This window comes from Molossus molossus, unplaced genomic scaffold, assembly GCF_014108415.1.
Source record: "Molossus molossus isolate mMolMol1 unplaced genomic scaffold, mMolMol1.p scaffold_m16_p_4, whole genome shotgun sequence".
In the NCBI taxonomy this organism is placed as follows: domain Eukaryota; kingdom Metazoa; phylum Chordata; class Mammalia; order Chiroptera; family Molossidae; genus Molossus; species Molossus molossus.
In genome coordinates, this window is record NW_023425377.1 from 101,939,622 (window position 1) to 101,953,078 (window position 13,457).

Genomic DNA, 13,457 nt, shown 5'->3' on the forward strand with positions numbered 1-13,457 from the left:
TCTCTCTCCTCTCCTTCCGGCACCCCCATGATGCAAATGTTGGTATGCTTAAAGTTGTCCCAGAGGCTCCTTACACTATCCTCATTGTTTTGTTTTGTTTTATTCTTTTTTCTGTTTGCTGTTCTGATTGGGTGTTTTTTGCTTCTTTATATTCCAAATCGATGGTTTGATTCTCAGCTTTACCTACTATACTGTTGATACCTACTATACTGTTGATACCCTGTAAATTATTCTTTATTTCAGTTAGTGCATCCTTCATTTCTGACTGCACATCCTTCATTTCTGACTGGTCCATGCTTATGCTCTTGAGGTCCTTACTAAGTTTCTTGAGTATCTTTATCAATAAGCAGTGTTTTGAACTCTGCATTTGATTGATTGCTTATCTCCATTTTGTTTAGTTCTTTTCCTGGAGTTTTGATCTGTTCTTTCATTTGGGACATATTTCTTTGTCTCCTCATTTTGGCTGCCTCCCTGTGTTTGTTTCTATGTATTAGGTAGAGTTTCTATGTCTCCTAGGCTTCATAGTGTGGCCTATTGTTGTAGGTATCCTGTAGGATCCAGTGGCAGAGTTTCCCTGATCACCCCAGCTGGGACCTCAAGGTGCACCCCTTGTGTGGACTGTATATCCTTCTGTTGTAATTGATTGCTGTTGGCCTGTCAATAGGAGGGTTTTACTCAGCTGATCAGCTGCAAGGACTGGCTTGTCCACTGACCACTGACCTCTGACTACTTTAAAGAATCAGGCCCTGGCCTGTTTGGATCAGTGGTTACAGCATCAACCTGCGGTCCAGAGAGACCCAGGTTCGGCTCCTGCTAAGGGTACGTACCTCGGTTGCGGTTTGTCCCTGACCCTGGTTGGGCTGTGTGGGTGACAGCCACTTGATGTGTCCCTTTCACATTGATGTTTCTTTCTTTCTCTCTCTCTCTTTCTCTCTCTCTTTCTCTCTCTCTTCCTCTCTCTGAACAAAAAGTAGAAAAATGTCCTCGGGTGAGGATAAAAAAAAAATCAGCTGTGTAGGGGCCCACCACACAGAGCAAGACTTACTTCAGCAGGGCTCTAGTACCCACTGAGTCCACTTATTGAGTGTGTCACTTGTGAAGGTGGTTGGGTAGTGGTGCTTCGATGTGGTCTGAAGCTGTCCACTGGGTGTGCTGGCTCTGGGGCAAGGTCAGCCACTGCCATAAGCTACAAAGTGATCTGGCTGATTCTTGTGCTGGGCCTGGAGGTGCCCAGGAAAAGCCAAGCTGTGAACCAAGGCTGGCTGCTTCTAATGCTGGCCCTGGGGCCATTTAGCAAGAGGTGTGGGGCTCACTGAGGCCAGATGCTGCTTGTTTGAGAGAATTTAGGAAACTCTGAAGCAGGATCCAAGACGGGCCAATCCTATGGTAAAAGCACTGGAAACAGCTTGGGTGGGCCTGAAATTTGGGCAGGGCAAACTGTGTGAGCCAGGTTGCTGGAGTCCCAGATATGGTGCACATCTGCTGGCCCTGTGGGGGAAGGGCTCACCAAAGGAACAACGGCCTCCACCAGCATGTCAATCTGGGAGAAAGCTGCCTCTCCAGCTCTCACCCCAATACCAAACAACTCAGTTCTTCCAGAATATCTCTGGTACCTTTTAAGCTGCCTCCCCCATGCTGAAGCCTGATGGGAGCGAGTCCGAGTAAGTCCATGAGCAGCCCTTTAAGAGGAACTGCCTGGGGCTCCAGAAGCCTCAGCTTCCCTCAGCCTCAGTTCCCGCTGGGTTTTCCAGCCAGAAGTTATGGGGATTCTTTCCTGGCACTAGAACCCTGAGTGTGGGACGGGGACCCCTCAGTCTTCAGGGAGGACCTTCCCAGCCGAGGTGACCCCTGATTTTTATCTGTCACACGTGGGTGTGGGACCAGCTCGTCGTACCTCTGCCCCTCCTACTGGTCTTGATTTGGTTTCTTTCATTTCATAGTTGTAGGACTTCCATTCAGCTCAATTTCAGGCAATTCTAAATGATGGTTATTCTGTAGTTTAGTTGTAATTTTGATGTGGTTGTGGGAGGAGGTGAGCACTGCATTTACCTATGCCGCCATCTTGACCAAAAGTTTATCCATTACTTTTTAAAAATAATTTTTAAAGGGGGGGCATCTGCAATACTTTCAACAATAAAGAGAAAGAAAGAAAGAGAGAGAGAGAGAAAATTTAAAATTTTTATTTATTGATTGATTTTTAGAGAGAGTGAGAGAGAAACATGAATTTATTATTCCAGTTATTTATGCATTTATTGGTTGATTATTGCATGCGACCTGCCTAGGGATGGAGCTGAAACCTTAGCATATCGGGACAACATGCTAACCAACTCAGCTACCACGCCAGGGCTGTAACCACCCTGAATTTTTAAAATATTATTTTATTTTTTCATACTATTCACATTTTTTAATTGACCTTTATCCTTTAGTAATTGAGAAATGAGCAAAGATTAAGCTAGGTACTCACTTTAGAAGATTACACAAAGACAAAAGCCTTTCTCACCTGTTCAGATCCTAGTTCATACCATTCTCCTGACTGACTCTCAGTAACAATTATTTCCTGTCATCACTAAGAGTTTCACGGGTATTCCTTATTCCCCCAATTAAACTTCAAACACTCTAAAGTGTAATCCATCACAGCCCAGAAGCAGACATGCAGCAAATGAGGGGAAAGGTATAAAAATGAGATGTTAATGGAGGGTGGGGGTGAGATAAATAGAGCAGGAAGGCTATGGTAGAAGGAGACACGTGGGAAGGAGGAGGGGAGAGGAGAGAGATGCAGGAAGAACAGAAAAGCGCACTTGTCAAAGTTGAGGAGAGATGTATGAGACGTGAGGAGCGTTGGACTGGGCAGTCACACATGCTTTTTGTTAACTAGATCAAGATATGGGTAATAAAATGTATGTGAAACACCAACAGGGCTGGTGGGGGCACCAGGAGGTAAATAGTATAAGGAGCCTGGGGCAGAGCAGGGGAGGCACCAAAGACACAGGCATTCTATGCTGGCAGTGAGTGGCAGAGCTATACCAAGCACTGAGCAAATGGCTCCATGGATGGCAGGATCCTCGGCTAGGTCTTGAGCACATTGTTAGGATGCTAACAGCAGTGGGTATCTCATTTGAGCAGATGTCTCATTTGGGTAGGTTTGCTGTGAATCCTGCCCGAACCTTGCAGCTTTACTCCCAGAATGCCCCTGAGTCTGCAGCAGATTCACTGTTTGAAATATAAGCTTTAAACCCCAAGGGCAATCCCAGAATCTCTAAATGGGGAAAGAGGGGGGGAGACAAAGGGGTCACCACTCCTTAGGCCCCTGCTTAATGGATCACCCCGAGCCTCAGATAATAAGCAAAGTGTTTTGTATCAGATTTGGGGGTCTGAATTAGGAAGTCTTTTTCAGAATGTCTACAAGGCATACTTTCTTTGATCCCAAGCTGTCTGACTTACATGGACATAGCTCCTCCTTCCATCCTCAAATGCTTGGAAGTCGTCTTACTGTTTTAAGAAGTTCTTTTGTTCTGAGCACATTTTCCCTTGTCAGCCTGTCCTCCCAGAGGGAATGTGGTGTAGGGAAAGAGACTTGGAGTGAGAAAACGCAGCTGGAATATTCCGGTTCTACAACTTACCCCTCTAAGCCTCACTTTTCTTATCTATAAAATGATACTTACCTCCTAAGGTGACTGTAAGTATTAAATCACATGTCGAATCCCTGCAGGGGACTTGGCACAAATGAGGCACTTGGGTCTCTCTCTCCACCACTCCAGACTGTAATGGGCTGGAGAGGAGGGGCCAGGTACACAGAGTTCTTTCCGAGGGCATCCCGCACAGCATGTAATTAAGTATCTAATAAATGCTTTTTGATTAAGTTCAGCAGCATCATTGCAGGCAAAAAGCACTTTGCTCAATCACCCTGATTAGATGTTTTTCCTTGGCAGAAATTCAGATGGCACCAAGGCTAAATTCAGAGTGTTGTTTTGGAAAATCACATAATGATATTCCAATTCATTTCTCCCAAAAACTGAATGATAAGTTACACACCTGTCTCACAACTTGGCTTCAGTGCCGTTGGACAGTCAGATGCCTAGAATTTGAGGTGTACTCTTTTTTTTTTCTTTGGTACGTGCCCCTAGCGGGAACTGAACCCAGAACTCTCTGGTCTGCAGGCCGACCCTCCAACCACTGAGCCAAACCGGCCAGGGCCGAGGTGTACTTTTTAGTCAATAACATTGTGCTGTAACAGAAGCAGAGACTGAGAAGCAAGGGGCTAGTCAGAGAGACTGATGAAGTGAGCTGTGACTTGTTACTGCCACCCACCCTTCCAAAGGAAGACAGGGTCAGCTAGGGAGATGAGGCTTTCAGAAGAAAGGCAGATGTTAGCTGGGACCTCTGCTTTTTTCCCTTCACTGTGTTTTACACCAGGTGTTTGTGAATGCTGCAGAATTTTCTGAGATTGCGGGGAAGTGCAGGGCTTTCTGTTGTCCTACTGACTCAGCCCTTTTCCTCTCCTCTGGTTTTCCCTCCTTCTCAGGATCAAAAAAAAAAAAGTTTCTCCTTGTTTCATGCATATCCATTCAGCTTACATCTTTTGTTGCTTGAGCAGGCCCTTGATGTCCCACTTTCTTCCCCAAGCAGCTCATGAAAGTGTTTCTTCCAAATAAACTCAGAAATCTACCTGGCAAATCTCCACCTTATCACCTCTTCCTATTTCACTTCCACACCATTGGGCAGGATGGAGTGCCCATCCCAGTGCTTTTGGGACCGCAAGCTTTCCAGAAGCTTAAAGGAACTGACTTGTTTCATAATAGCTAAACAATTGGGTTTTAAGTTCCCCCAGAACACACTTGCATTTGGAGGTGCAGTTCTTATCTAGTCCACTGAGCAGTGCTGTTCCTCTATTAATAAGATGGAGACAGGGAACCCAGAGGCATAATCTTTCTCATCAAAAGGAACAAATATCTAGTGTTTCTGGCTAAGCATTAAAAAATAGATATGTTTCCTTTTAGTGACATGTATGAAGTGGTTCTTTAGTGGATGCTAAATAAGTGGGCTATGGTTTGAATAGCCTCAGGCATTGTGCCAAGGTTCACAAACCTGAATGTCTAAAGACAGAATTTAAAAATGTGAGACCTTAGACCCAGAGATGTGGAAGTAGGGTACAGACTGACAATCTCCAGAAGAGGGGGTGGGGGTGAGGGAAGAGATAAACCATAGAACTTATATGCATGTACACATAACCGATGAACATAGACAACAAAGCTGGGGACGGGATGGGGGGAGGGATCAGGAGGAGGGTGTCAATGGGGAAAAAAGGAGAAACATCTGTAACAAAAATAAATTAATTAAAAAAAAGTGAGACCTTAACTAACTATCATCATCATCATCATCATCATCATCATCGCTAAGGTCAGACTCTTAAGTACTTCATTAAGCTGTGGCTGTATACCTGAGTACTCCCTCTTTGTGCAGGCGGCAGGGACGTGAAGCCAGGTAACAACCAAAATTCTGTAACTTTGAGTTTGAGAAGAGACATTGAGTGTCTTTATTTTCCCTTTCTCAAGGAGGAGAGCAGGAAAAGGAAATTAATATTTATTAAATTCCCACTATGTAGACAGCAAAGTTATCTCATTAAATCATATACCTTTATGAGGTAAGTGATATTATGGTCATTTTACAGAAAAGGAAACCAAGGCTCAGATAAACCAGATGACTTGACCAAAGTCACAAAGCCTCAGGAAGGTGTAAACTCAAGTATATGTGACACCAAAGTCATGATTTTTCACTGTACACACACACACACAACAAAAGGAAATGCAGATGTTTCTGATGGGAGAGAACGTATTCAGTTTTCTGAAATTATTTTTAAACTGCGACATTAGGAAACTTGAATAAAGTTTCTGTGTAGTCTAGAAATCAATGTTGCCCATTCATTCTTTTTTAAAATGATTTCTTCAATACTACCTTTCTAGATCTCTTAGATGATTGAGGATTTTAAATTAAATGCAAAGCATATAAAACTGTTTCATTGCAGGACTTCAGGTCAAGACGGCAGCGTAGGTAAATGTGGTATCGCCTCCTCCCACAACCACATCAAAATGACAACTAAGCTACAGAACAGCCATCATTCAGAATTGCCTGAAATCGAGCTGAATGGAAGTCCTACAACTACGAGATTAAAGAAGCAGCCACATCCAGACTGGTAGGAGGGGCGGAGGCGGAGGGGCTGGTCCCACACCCACGTGTGTTGGATAAAAATCAGGAGGGATAGCTCGCCTGGGAAGGTCCTCCCTAAGGAATGAAGGGTCCCTGTCCCACACCAGGCATCCAGCTCAGGGTTCCAGTGCGAGGAACACATATACTTGGGTTTATACCTTGCTGTGGCTGTGTGACTTTGGTCAAGTCATTTGGTTTATCTGAGCCTTGGTTTCCTTTTCTATAAAATGACCATAATATCACTTATCTCATAAGGTTCTGTGATTTAATGAGATAACTTTGCTGTCCACATAGTGAGAATTTTACAGCCCCATAACTTCGGGCTGTAAAAACCAACAGGAACTGAGGCTGAGGGAGGCTGAGGCTGCTGGAGCCCCAGGCAGTTCCTCTTAAGGGGCCCGCGCACGGACTTACTCGGACTTGCTCCTTCCAGGCTCCAGTGTTGGGGAGGCAGCTTGAAAGGCACCAGAGACATATGGGGAAGAACTGAGTTGTTTGGCATTGGGGTGAGAGCTGGAGGAGCTGCTTTCTTCCAAATAGACATGCTGGTAGAGGCCATTGGTCCTTTGGTGAGCCCTTACCCCATGGGGCCGGCAGATGTGCACCATATCTGGGACTCCAGCAACCTGGCTCACACTGTTTGCCCCACCCTGGTGATTCCCTGAGGCCCTGCCCTACCCAACTTTCAGGCCCACCCAAGCTGTTTCCAAAGTCATTACCATAGGATTGACCTGTCTTGGATCCTGCTTCAGAGTTTCCTAAAATCTCTCAAACAAGCAGTATCTGGTCTCAGCGAGCCTCATACTTCTTGTTAAGTGGCCCCAGGCCTTGCACTAGAAGCAGCCAGCCTTGGTTCACAACTTGGCTTTTCCTGGGTACCTCCAAGCCCAGCACAAGAAGCAGCCATCTGCAGATCACTTTGTAGCTTATGCCCAGATAGAACACAGGCAGGGGCTGACCTTGCCCCAGAGACAGCACACCCACTGGACAGCTTCAGACCACATCAAAACACCACCATCCAACCACCTCCACAAGTACACACTCAATAAGTGGGCTCAGTGGGTACCAGAACCCTGCTGAAGTAAGTCTTGCTCTGTGTGTTGAGCCCCTACACAGCTGATTCTCCAAAGTAGTCAGAGGCCAGTGGTCAGTGAGCACAGCCAGTCCTTGCAGCTGATCCGCCTGAGTCAATCCCTCCCATTGACAACCCAGCAGCAATCAGTTACAACAGAAGGGTATACAGTCCACACTAAGGGTGCACCTTGAGGGCTCAGCTGGGGTGATCAGGAAGGCTGTACCACTGGATCTTACAGGGCACCTACTATAATAAGTTACTCTACGAAGCCTACAAGACATAGCAACTCTACCTAATACATAGAGACAATCACAGGGAAGCAGCCAAAATGAGGAGACAAAGAAACATGTCCCAAATGAGAGAAAAGAACAAAACTCCAGGAAAGAACTAAACAAAATGGAGATAAGCAATCAATCATATGCAGAGTTCAAAACACTAGTTATAAAGATGCTCAAGGAACATAGTGAGAACTTCAAGGAACTTAAGGAGAACTCGAAGGAGCTTCAGTAGTGATGTAGTGAGAACATCAACAACATATAAAAGGACCAGTCAGAAATGAAGGATGTACTAACTGAAATAAAGAATAAGTTATGGAGAATCAATAGTAGAGTAGGTAAAGCCAAGAAGCAAACCATCGATTTGGAATATAAGGAAGCAAAAAACACCCAATCAGAACAGCAAAAGGAAAAAAGAATCCAAATAAATGAGGATAGTGTAAGGAGCCTCAGGGATAACTTCAACATGCCAACATTTGCATCATGGGGGTGCCAGAAGGAGAAGAGAGAGAGCAAGAAATTAAAAACCTATTTGAAATAGTAATGACAGAAAACTTTCCTAACTTGTTGAAGGAAACAGATATACAAGTCCAGGAAGTGCAGAGAGTCCCAAACAAGAGAACTCAAAGAGGTCCACACCAAGTCACATCATCATCAAAATGCCAAAGGTTAAAGACAAAGAGAGAATCTTTTTTTTTATCCTCACCCGAGGACATTTTTGCATTTATCTTCAGATAGAGCGGGAGGAAGAGAGGGGGGAAGAGAGAGAGAAAGAAACATCAATGTGAGACACATCGACTGGTTGACACACACACGACCCGAACTAGGGCCAGGGGCAAACTGCAACCGAGGTATGTGTCATTAGTAGGGACCAAACCCAGGACTCTCTGGTCCGCAGGCCAACGCTCTAACCACTGAGCCAAACGGGCCCAGGCCAAAGAGAGAATCTTAAAAGCAGCAAGAGAAAAACAGTGTGTAACCTACAAAGGAGCTCCCATTAGACTGTCAGCTGATTTCTCAAAAGAAACTTTGCAGGCCAGAAAGGAGTGGCAAGAGATATTCAAGGTGATGAAAAGCAACGACCTACTACCAAGATTACTCTATTCTGCAAAGCTATCATTTAGAATCTTTGGACATATCAAGAGTTTCCCAGACAAAAAAAAGCTAAAGGAGTTCATCACCACCAAACCAGTATTATATGAAATGTTGAAGGGTCTTCTTGAAGAAGAACAGAAATATGAACAATAAATGGCAATGAATACATAGCTATCAACAACTGAATCTACAAACAAAATGAGCAAGCAGAACAGAAACAGACTTCTAGATACAGAGAACTTTTTGTTGCTTGCCAGATAGGTAGGGCCTGGGGTGATGGGCGAAAAAGATGAAGGAATTAAGAAGTACAAATTGGTTGTTAGACTGATGAACCTCAAAGGTGAGTAGGGAGGGAGGGGGATGAGACAAACCAAAGAACGTCTGTGCATCTATGCATAACCAGTGGACACCAACAATAGTGTGGGGACGGCAGGAGAGGGACGGCATTGGAGAGCAGAGGGTCAATGGGGGAAATAAAGGGAGACATCTGTAATACATTCAACAATAAAGATAAGTTAAAAAAAAATGTTTCACTGCAGACTTTGATTTCCAGTGTTTTCTTCTTTTTCTTTTTTTCTTGGTGGTATGTGCCCCTAGCGGGAACCGAACCCGGGACTCTCTGGTCCGCAGGCCAATGCTCAACCGCTGAGCCAAACTGGCCAGGGCTCTTCTTCTAATTTTCAAGCTGATATCATGTTCAAATAGACTCTGTAAATTTTAGGGAGGTTAATTTTTTTCTCTGGGGAGAGATTAAATGAACTTGACATGCTAACAGCAGCATAATGAAAATAGAGGAATCATTACTTTTGGTTCTCTGCATCAGGTTGTCTTCAGCTTATTGAGGGAACAGAAGTTCTTTCCTACAAGAGAGCTGAACTGATTGTTATTAGAATGATTTATTCTCCCTCATTGCTTTCATGCTACATCTGGGTGCCTGAAGGACTTGTGGATATTTGATGCATGTTTTAGACATCCTTAGCAATTTCGGTGACTATTTCAAGTATATGGCTCCATCAACTAAATAAGAGTGATGAAATCAATCAGAAAGGCTGATGTAGAATAAAGGTGTTACAAATGTGCTCTTTTGCTTTAGAAGTTTCATGGTTATGCGTTACCCTCCCCAACTAAACCTCAGACATTCTAAGGTGTAACCCATTACGTATAGCCCAGAATTGAACATGCAACAAATAGTAGTCGAGTTGAATTCAGTAGAAGAGAAATGAGGGGAAATGTGTAAAATAAGGGACTAATGGAAGCCGGGGAGTGGGATAAATACAACCAAGAAGGTTAGAAAGAGAGATACGGGAAGGAGGGGGAGAGAGGAGAGGAATGGTGTGAGGCATATGAGAGAAGCTGGACCTTCAGTCTCAATCAAGCCTCCAAACGGCCACATCTGACACTGCATGGAGAAGAAACACCCAGTTAGGTCCAGCCCAAACTGCAGAATGGTGAGCAAATAAATAGTTGTTATTTTAAACCACAAAGTTTTGGGTAGTTAGTTATAATTACAACAGATAACTGAAACAGAGGTCTATAAGAAGAGTTCTATTTCAGGTGTGGCTCACAGATCAAACCTCCTACAGATAACAATTATAAACTTGGGGGGGAAAAGACAACCACCTGAGGGTCACGTAGACTGGAAAAACCAGAGAGTTTTTGGAGAAGAATTCAAACTATGTGACAGGGTGGCTTTTCTTTTTATTTGCAGCTTTGCCTGAGTGTAGACCAGGGCCATAGCTGGGCACGGAGAAGCTAAAATGCCAATGGAAAGTAAGCTAACCTTCTGATCTGAAGAATAAGCTTGGATGCAAGTAGGTACAGTCAGAGGATGACACAGGAATCCTAGAGAGGAAAGATAGAGAAGGGAATAAAAAATTTAGGGTGTAAACTTTGTTCAAGATACTAGCTGACTCCTGAGCTATGTATGCATGGTGTCAGACTGCAAGCAGTGAGGCTAAAGATAAAAGAAAAGAACTAAGATTTGAGCTGCCACCCACTACGGGTGAGAGAAAATTTGCATTGAGTCTAATCAAGTTGGCTGTGTGCTAAAACAAAACTGTCAATCTTCAGAGAAGTATAATAGAATCCAGAGTTTCTAGAACATAACATCCACAATATCCAGGATATAATACAATACTTGACATACAAATAACCAAGAAAATAAGAGCTATTCTCAAGGGAAAGACAATCAACAGAGGTCAACTATGAGATGATCTAGATGTTGGAATAACAAGGGCTTTAAAGCAGCTATACTAACCATGTCCAATGAGATAAATGAAAATATTCTCAAACTATAGATCTGGATAACATTTGTAGGTAGAAGAAGAAAATAGGGGAGAAAGAGGGACGATGTCATACACAGACAAGTTCTCCCCTTTTCTGTCAGGCTCATAAAAGCATTTGATTGTCCTTTCACCCCTGTCAAGGATAAATATCTTGGCAAGGGCAGTGCATTGTGGGAAAGGCTTCTATTGATAGAAAAGTTAATGTTTCAAGGCAGAGAAAATTGGGTCAAATTTGAATGGGTATTGTGGGCTGAGAGGAGGGAAAATGCAAAGCAGCATGACATGGAATCTGAAGAACTGAACTATAGACTACCTTAAAACCATCAACTGATTATATAATCTCAGGTTTATCATTTAACTTTTTTGAGCCTCAAATTTTCTCATTTACAAATGGGGATATTAATAACACTTGCTCCAAAAGGTTGTTGTAGAGCCCTGGCCGGTTTGGCTCAGCGGTTAGAGCGTCAGCCTGCGGTCCGGAGAGACCCAGGTTCGGTTCCCGCTAAGGGCGCGTACCTTGGTTGCAGTTTGTCCCCGGCCCTGGTTGGGTCGTGTGGGTGGCAACCACTCGATGTGTCACTTTCACGTCGATGTTTCTCTCTCTCTCTCCCTCCCACTCTATCTGAACAAAATATCGAAAAATGTCCTCGGGTGAGGATAAAAAAACAAAAAAAAACAAAAGGTTGTTGTAGAGATCAACTAGACAAATACAGTGTAGTATATTTTATAAAGTGTTGTCTTATACATAATAGTTAAACACAACGCTAAATTATTTTTATGTTATTAGTTATTTTTTTATTTTAGTGCAAGATATACTAAAATAAGGGTGTTTGCTTTTTTTTAAATTTAATTTTATCATTTTTTTTTTTTTATATCCTCACCTGAGGATATTTTTCCATTAATTTTTAGATAGAGTAGAAGGGAGGGAGGGGAAGAGAAAGAGAAACATCGCTGTGAGAGAGACACATTAATTGGTTGCCTCCTGCATGAGCCTGACCAGGGCCAGGAATCAAACATGCAACCCAGGTACGTGCCCTTGACCAGAAATCAAACCCATGACCCTTCAATCTGTAGGCCGATGCTCTAACTGCTGAGCCAAATTGGACAGGGCAAGATAAGGGTTTTTATTTTGAAGAACCTTTGGGAATAACAAACAATAACATAAAAATAAAGTAAGAGTGGTTCCAGCAGTGTTTTCTATTGGACCATTTTGGAGAAAGTTCCCTCCCCATCCCAGCCCAACCCCATCCCGCAGCTTTAAACCCAATTACAGAAATTTCATTTCACTATTGAGAAATACAGTTAATTTTAAGTGTACTTTACAAAGAAAATTTGTGGCTTTTTTGCATGTAAAGAAACCTGACTTGAAAACATTTTGTATTTGCTGTCTTTTTGTCACATATTCTGATCTGGTGCTGTGATTTTGTGTCTTTATGTATCTCCTGATAAAGTTTCAGCCTGTGAAATATTAGCTACCTCTCTCCTTCATCCATATTAAATAACTAATGTTTAATGAGCAAAAGGAAATGAGTTTATTTTAAGCACAATTTTACCAACTATCTGTTTAATCTGAGAACATATTTAAGCTAGGAAATTTATTTTGCAAAGTGGTAAATGTCAAGGTACTCATTGACATTTCTATAAGAGTGTCTGCTTCTTGAACATTGAGATTATCATGAGGCTCGACTATAAAGTACTATAAATTCCTACTAATGAGAGTTGACCCAAGCAGCACCTAGATGCCCTTTTTATTCACTCCAAATTGGAGTAATATGAATGTCTGAAATTTTGCCACCAGAAAATGGCATAATACTTTGTCCCTTATTAAAATTAAACTATTTCTAGTGGGAGGATATATAAATGTCCACCATAATTTGTAGATTGCTATGAGTTAAATCTGCCTTAGATCATGGTAGGAGGAGGAAGGCAAAACATCTAGGTGCCTTTCTTGTAAATTAGACTCATATATTTAAATATCTACATATTGCCACTTAATGTCGACAGGGCATATCAAACTTAAAATATCCCAAAAAAGAACTCTTGATTTTCTACCCTTCTCCTCATGGATTTCTCCATATTATTAGGCCAGAAAAACTGCCTTTCAACCTGTTTCTAAGGCAAAGAAACTTGCCACGATGAAGCTGTTGGCAAGTCTTAATTGTTCTAGTTATAAAATTTATTTTTTAAAATCTATTTCCTATTGCATCCTCTCCCACCTCCCTAACCTAGACCATGACTTCTTGGCACCCGGACTGTTTCAGTGGCTTTCTAATTAGTTTCTCTGTTTCAATCCTTGTCCTCATCCCAGTCTATTTTTTACATACTAACCAGAGTGATCTGTGAAAAGCAAAGATAAAACCACGACACCTCTCTGTTCAAATGCTCAAATGACTTGCCCTCTCACTCTGAATAAGGCAGAAGCCCTTCCCATGGCACTTGGGTAAGAAGAGCAAAGTGTCCGAGTTCTCTTTAAGTCCGGGAGATTCTACATCTATACTCACAGCATTCATACAGAATCCTGAT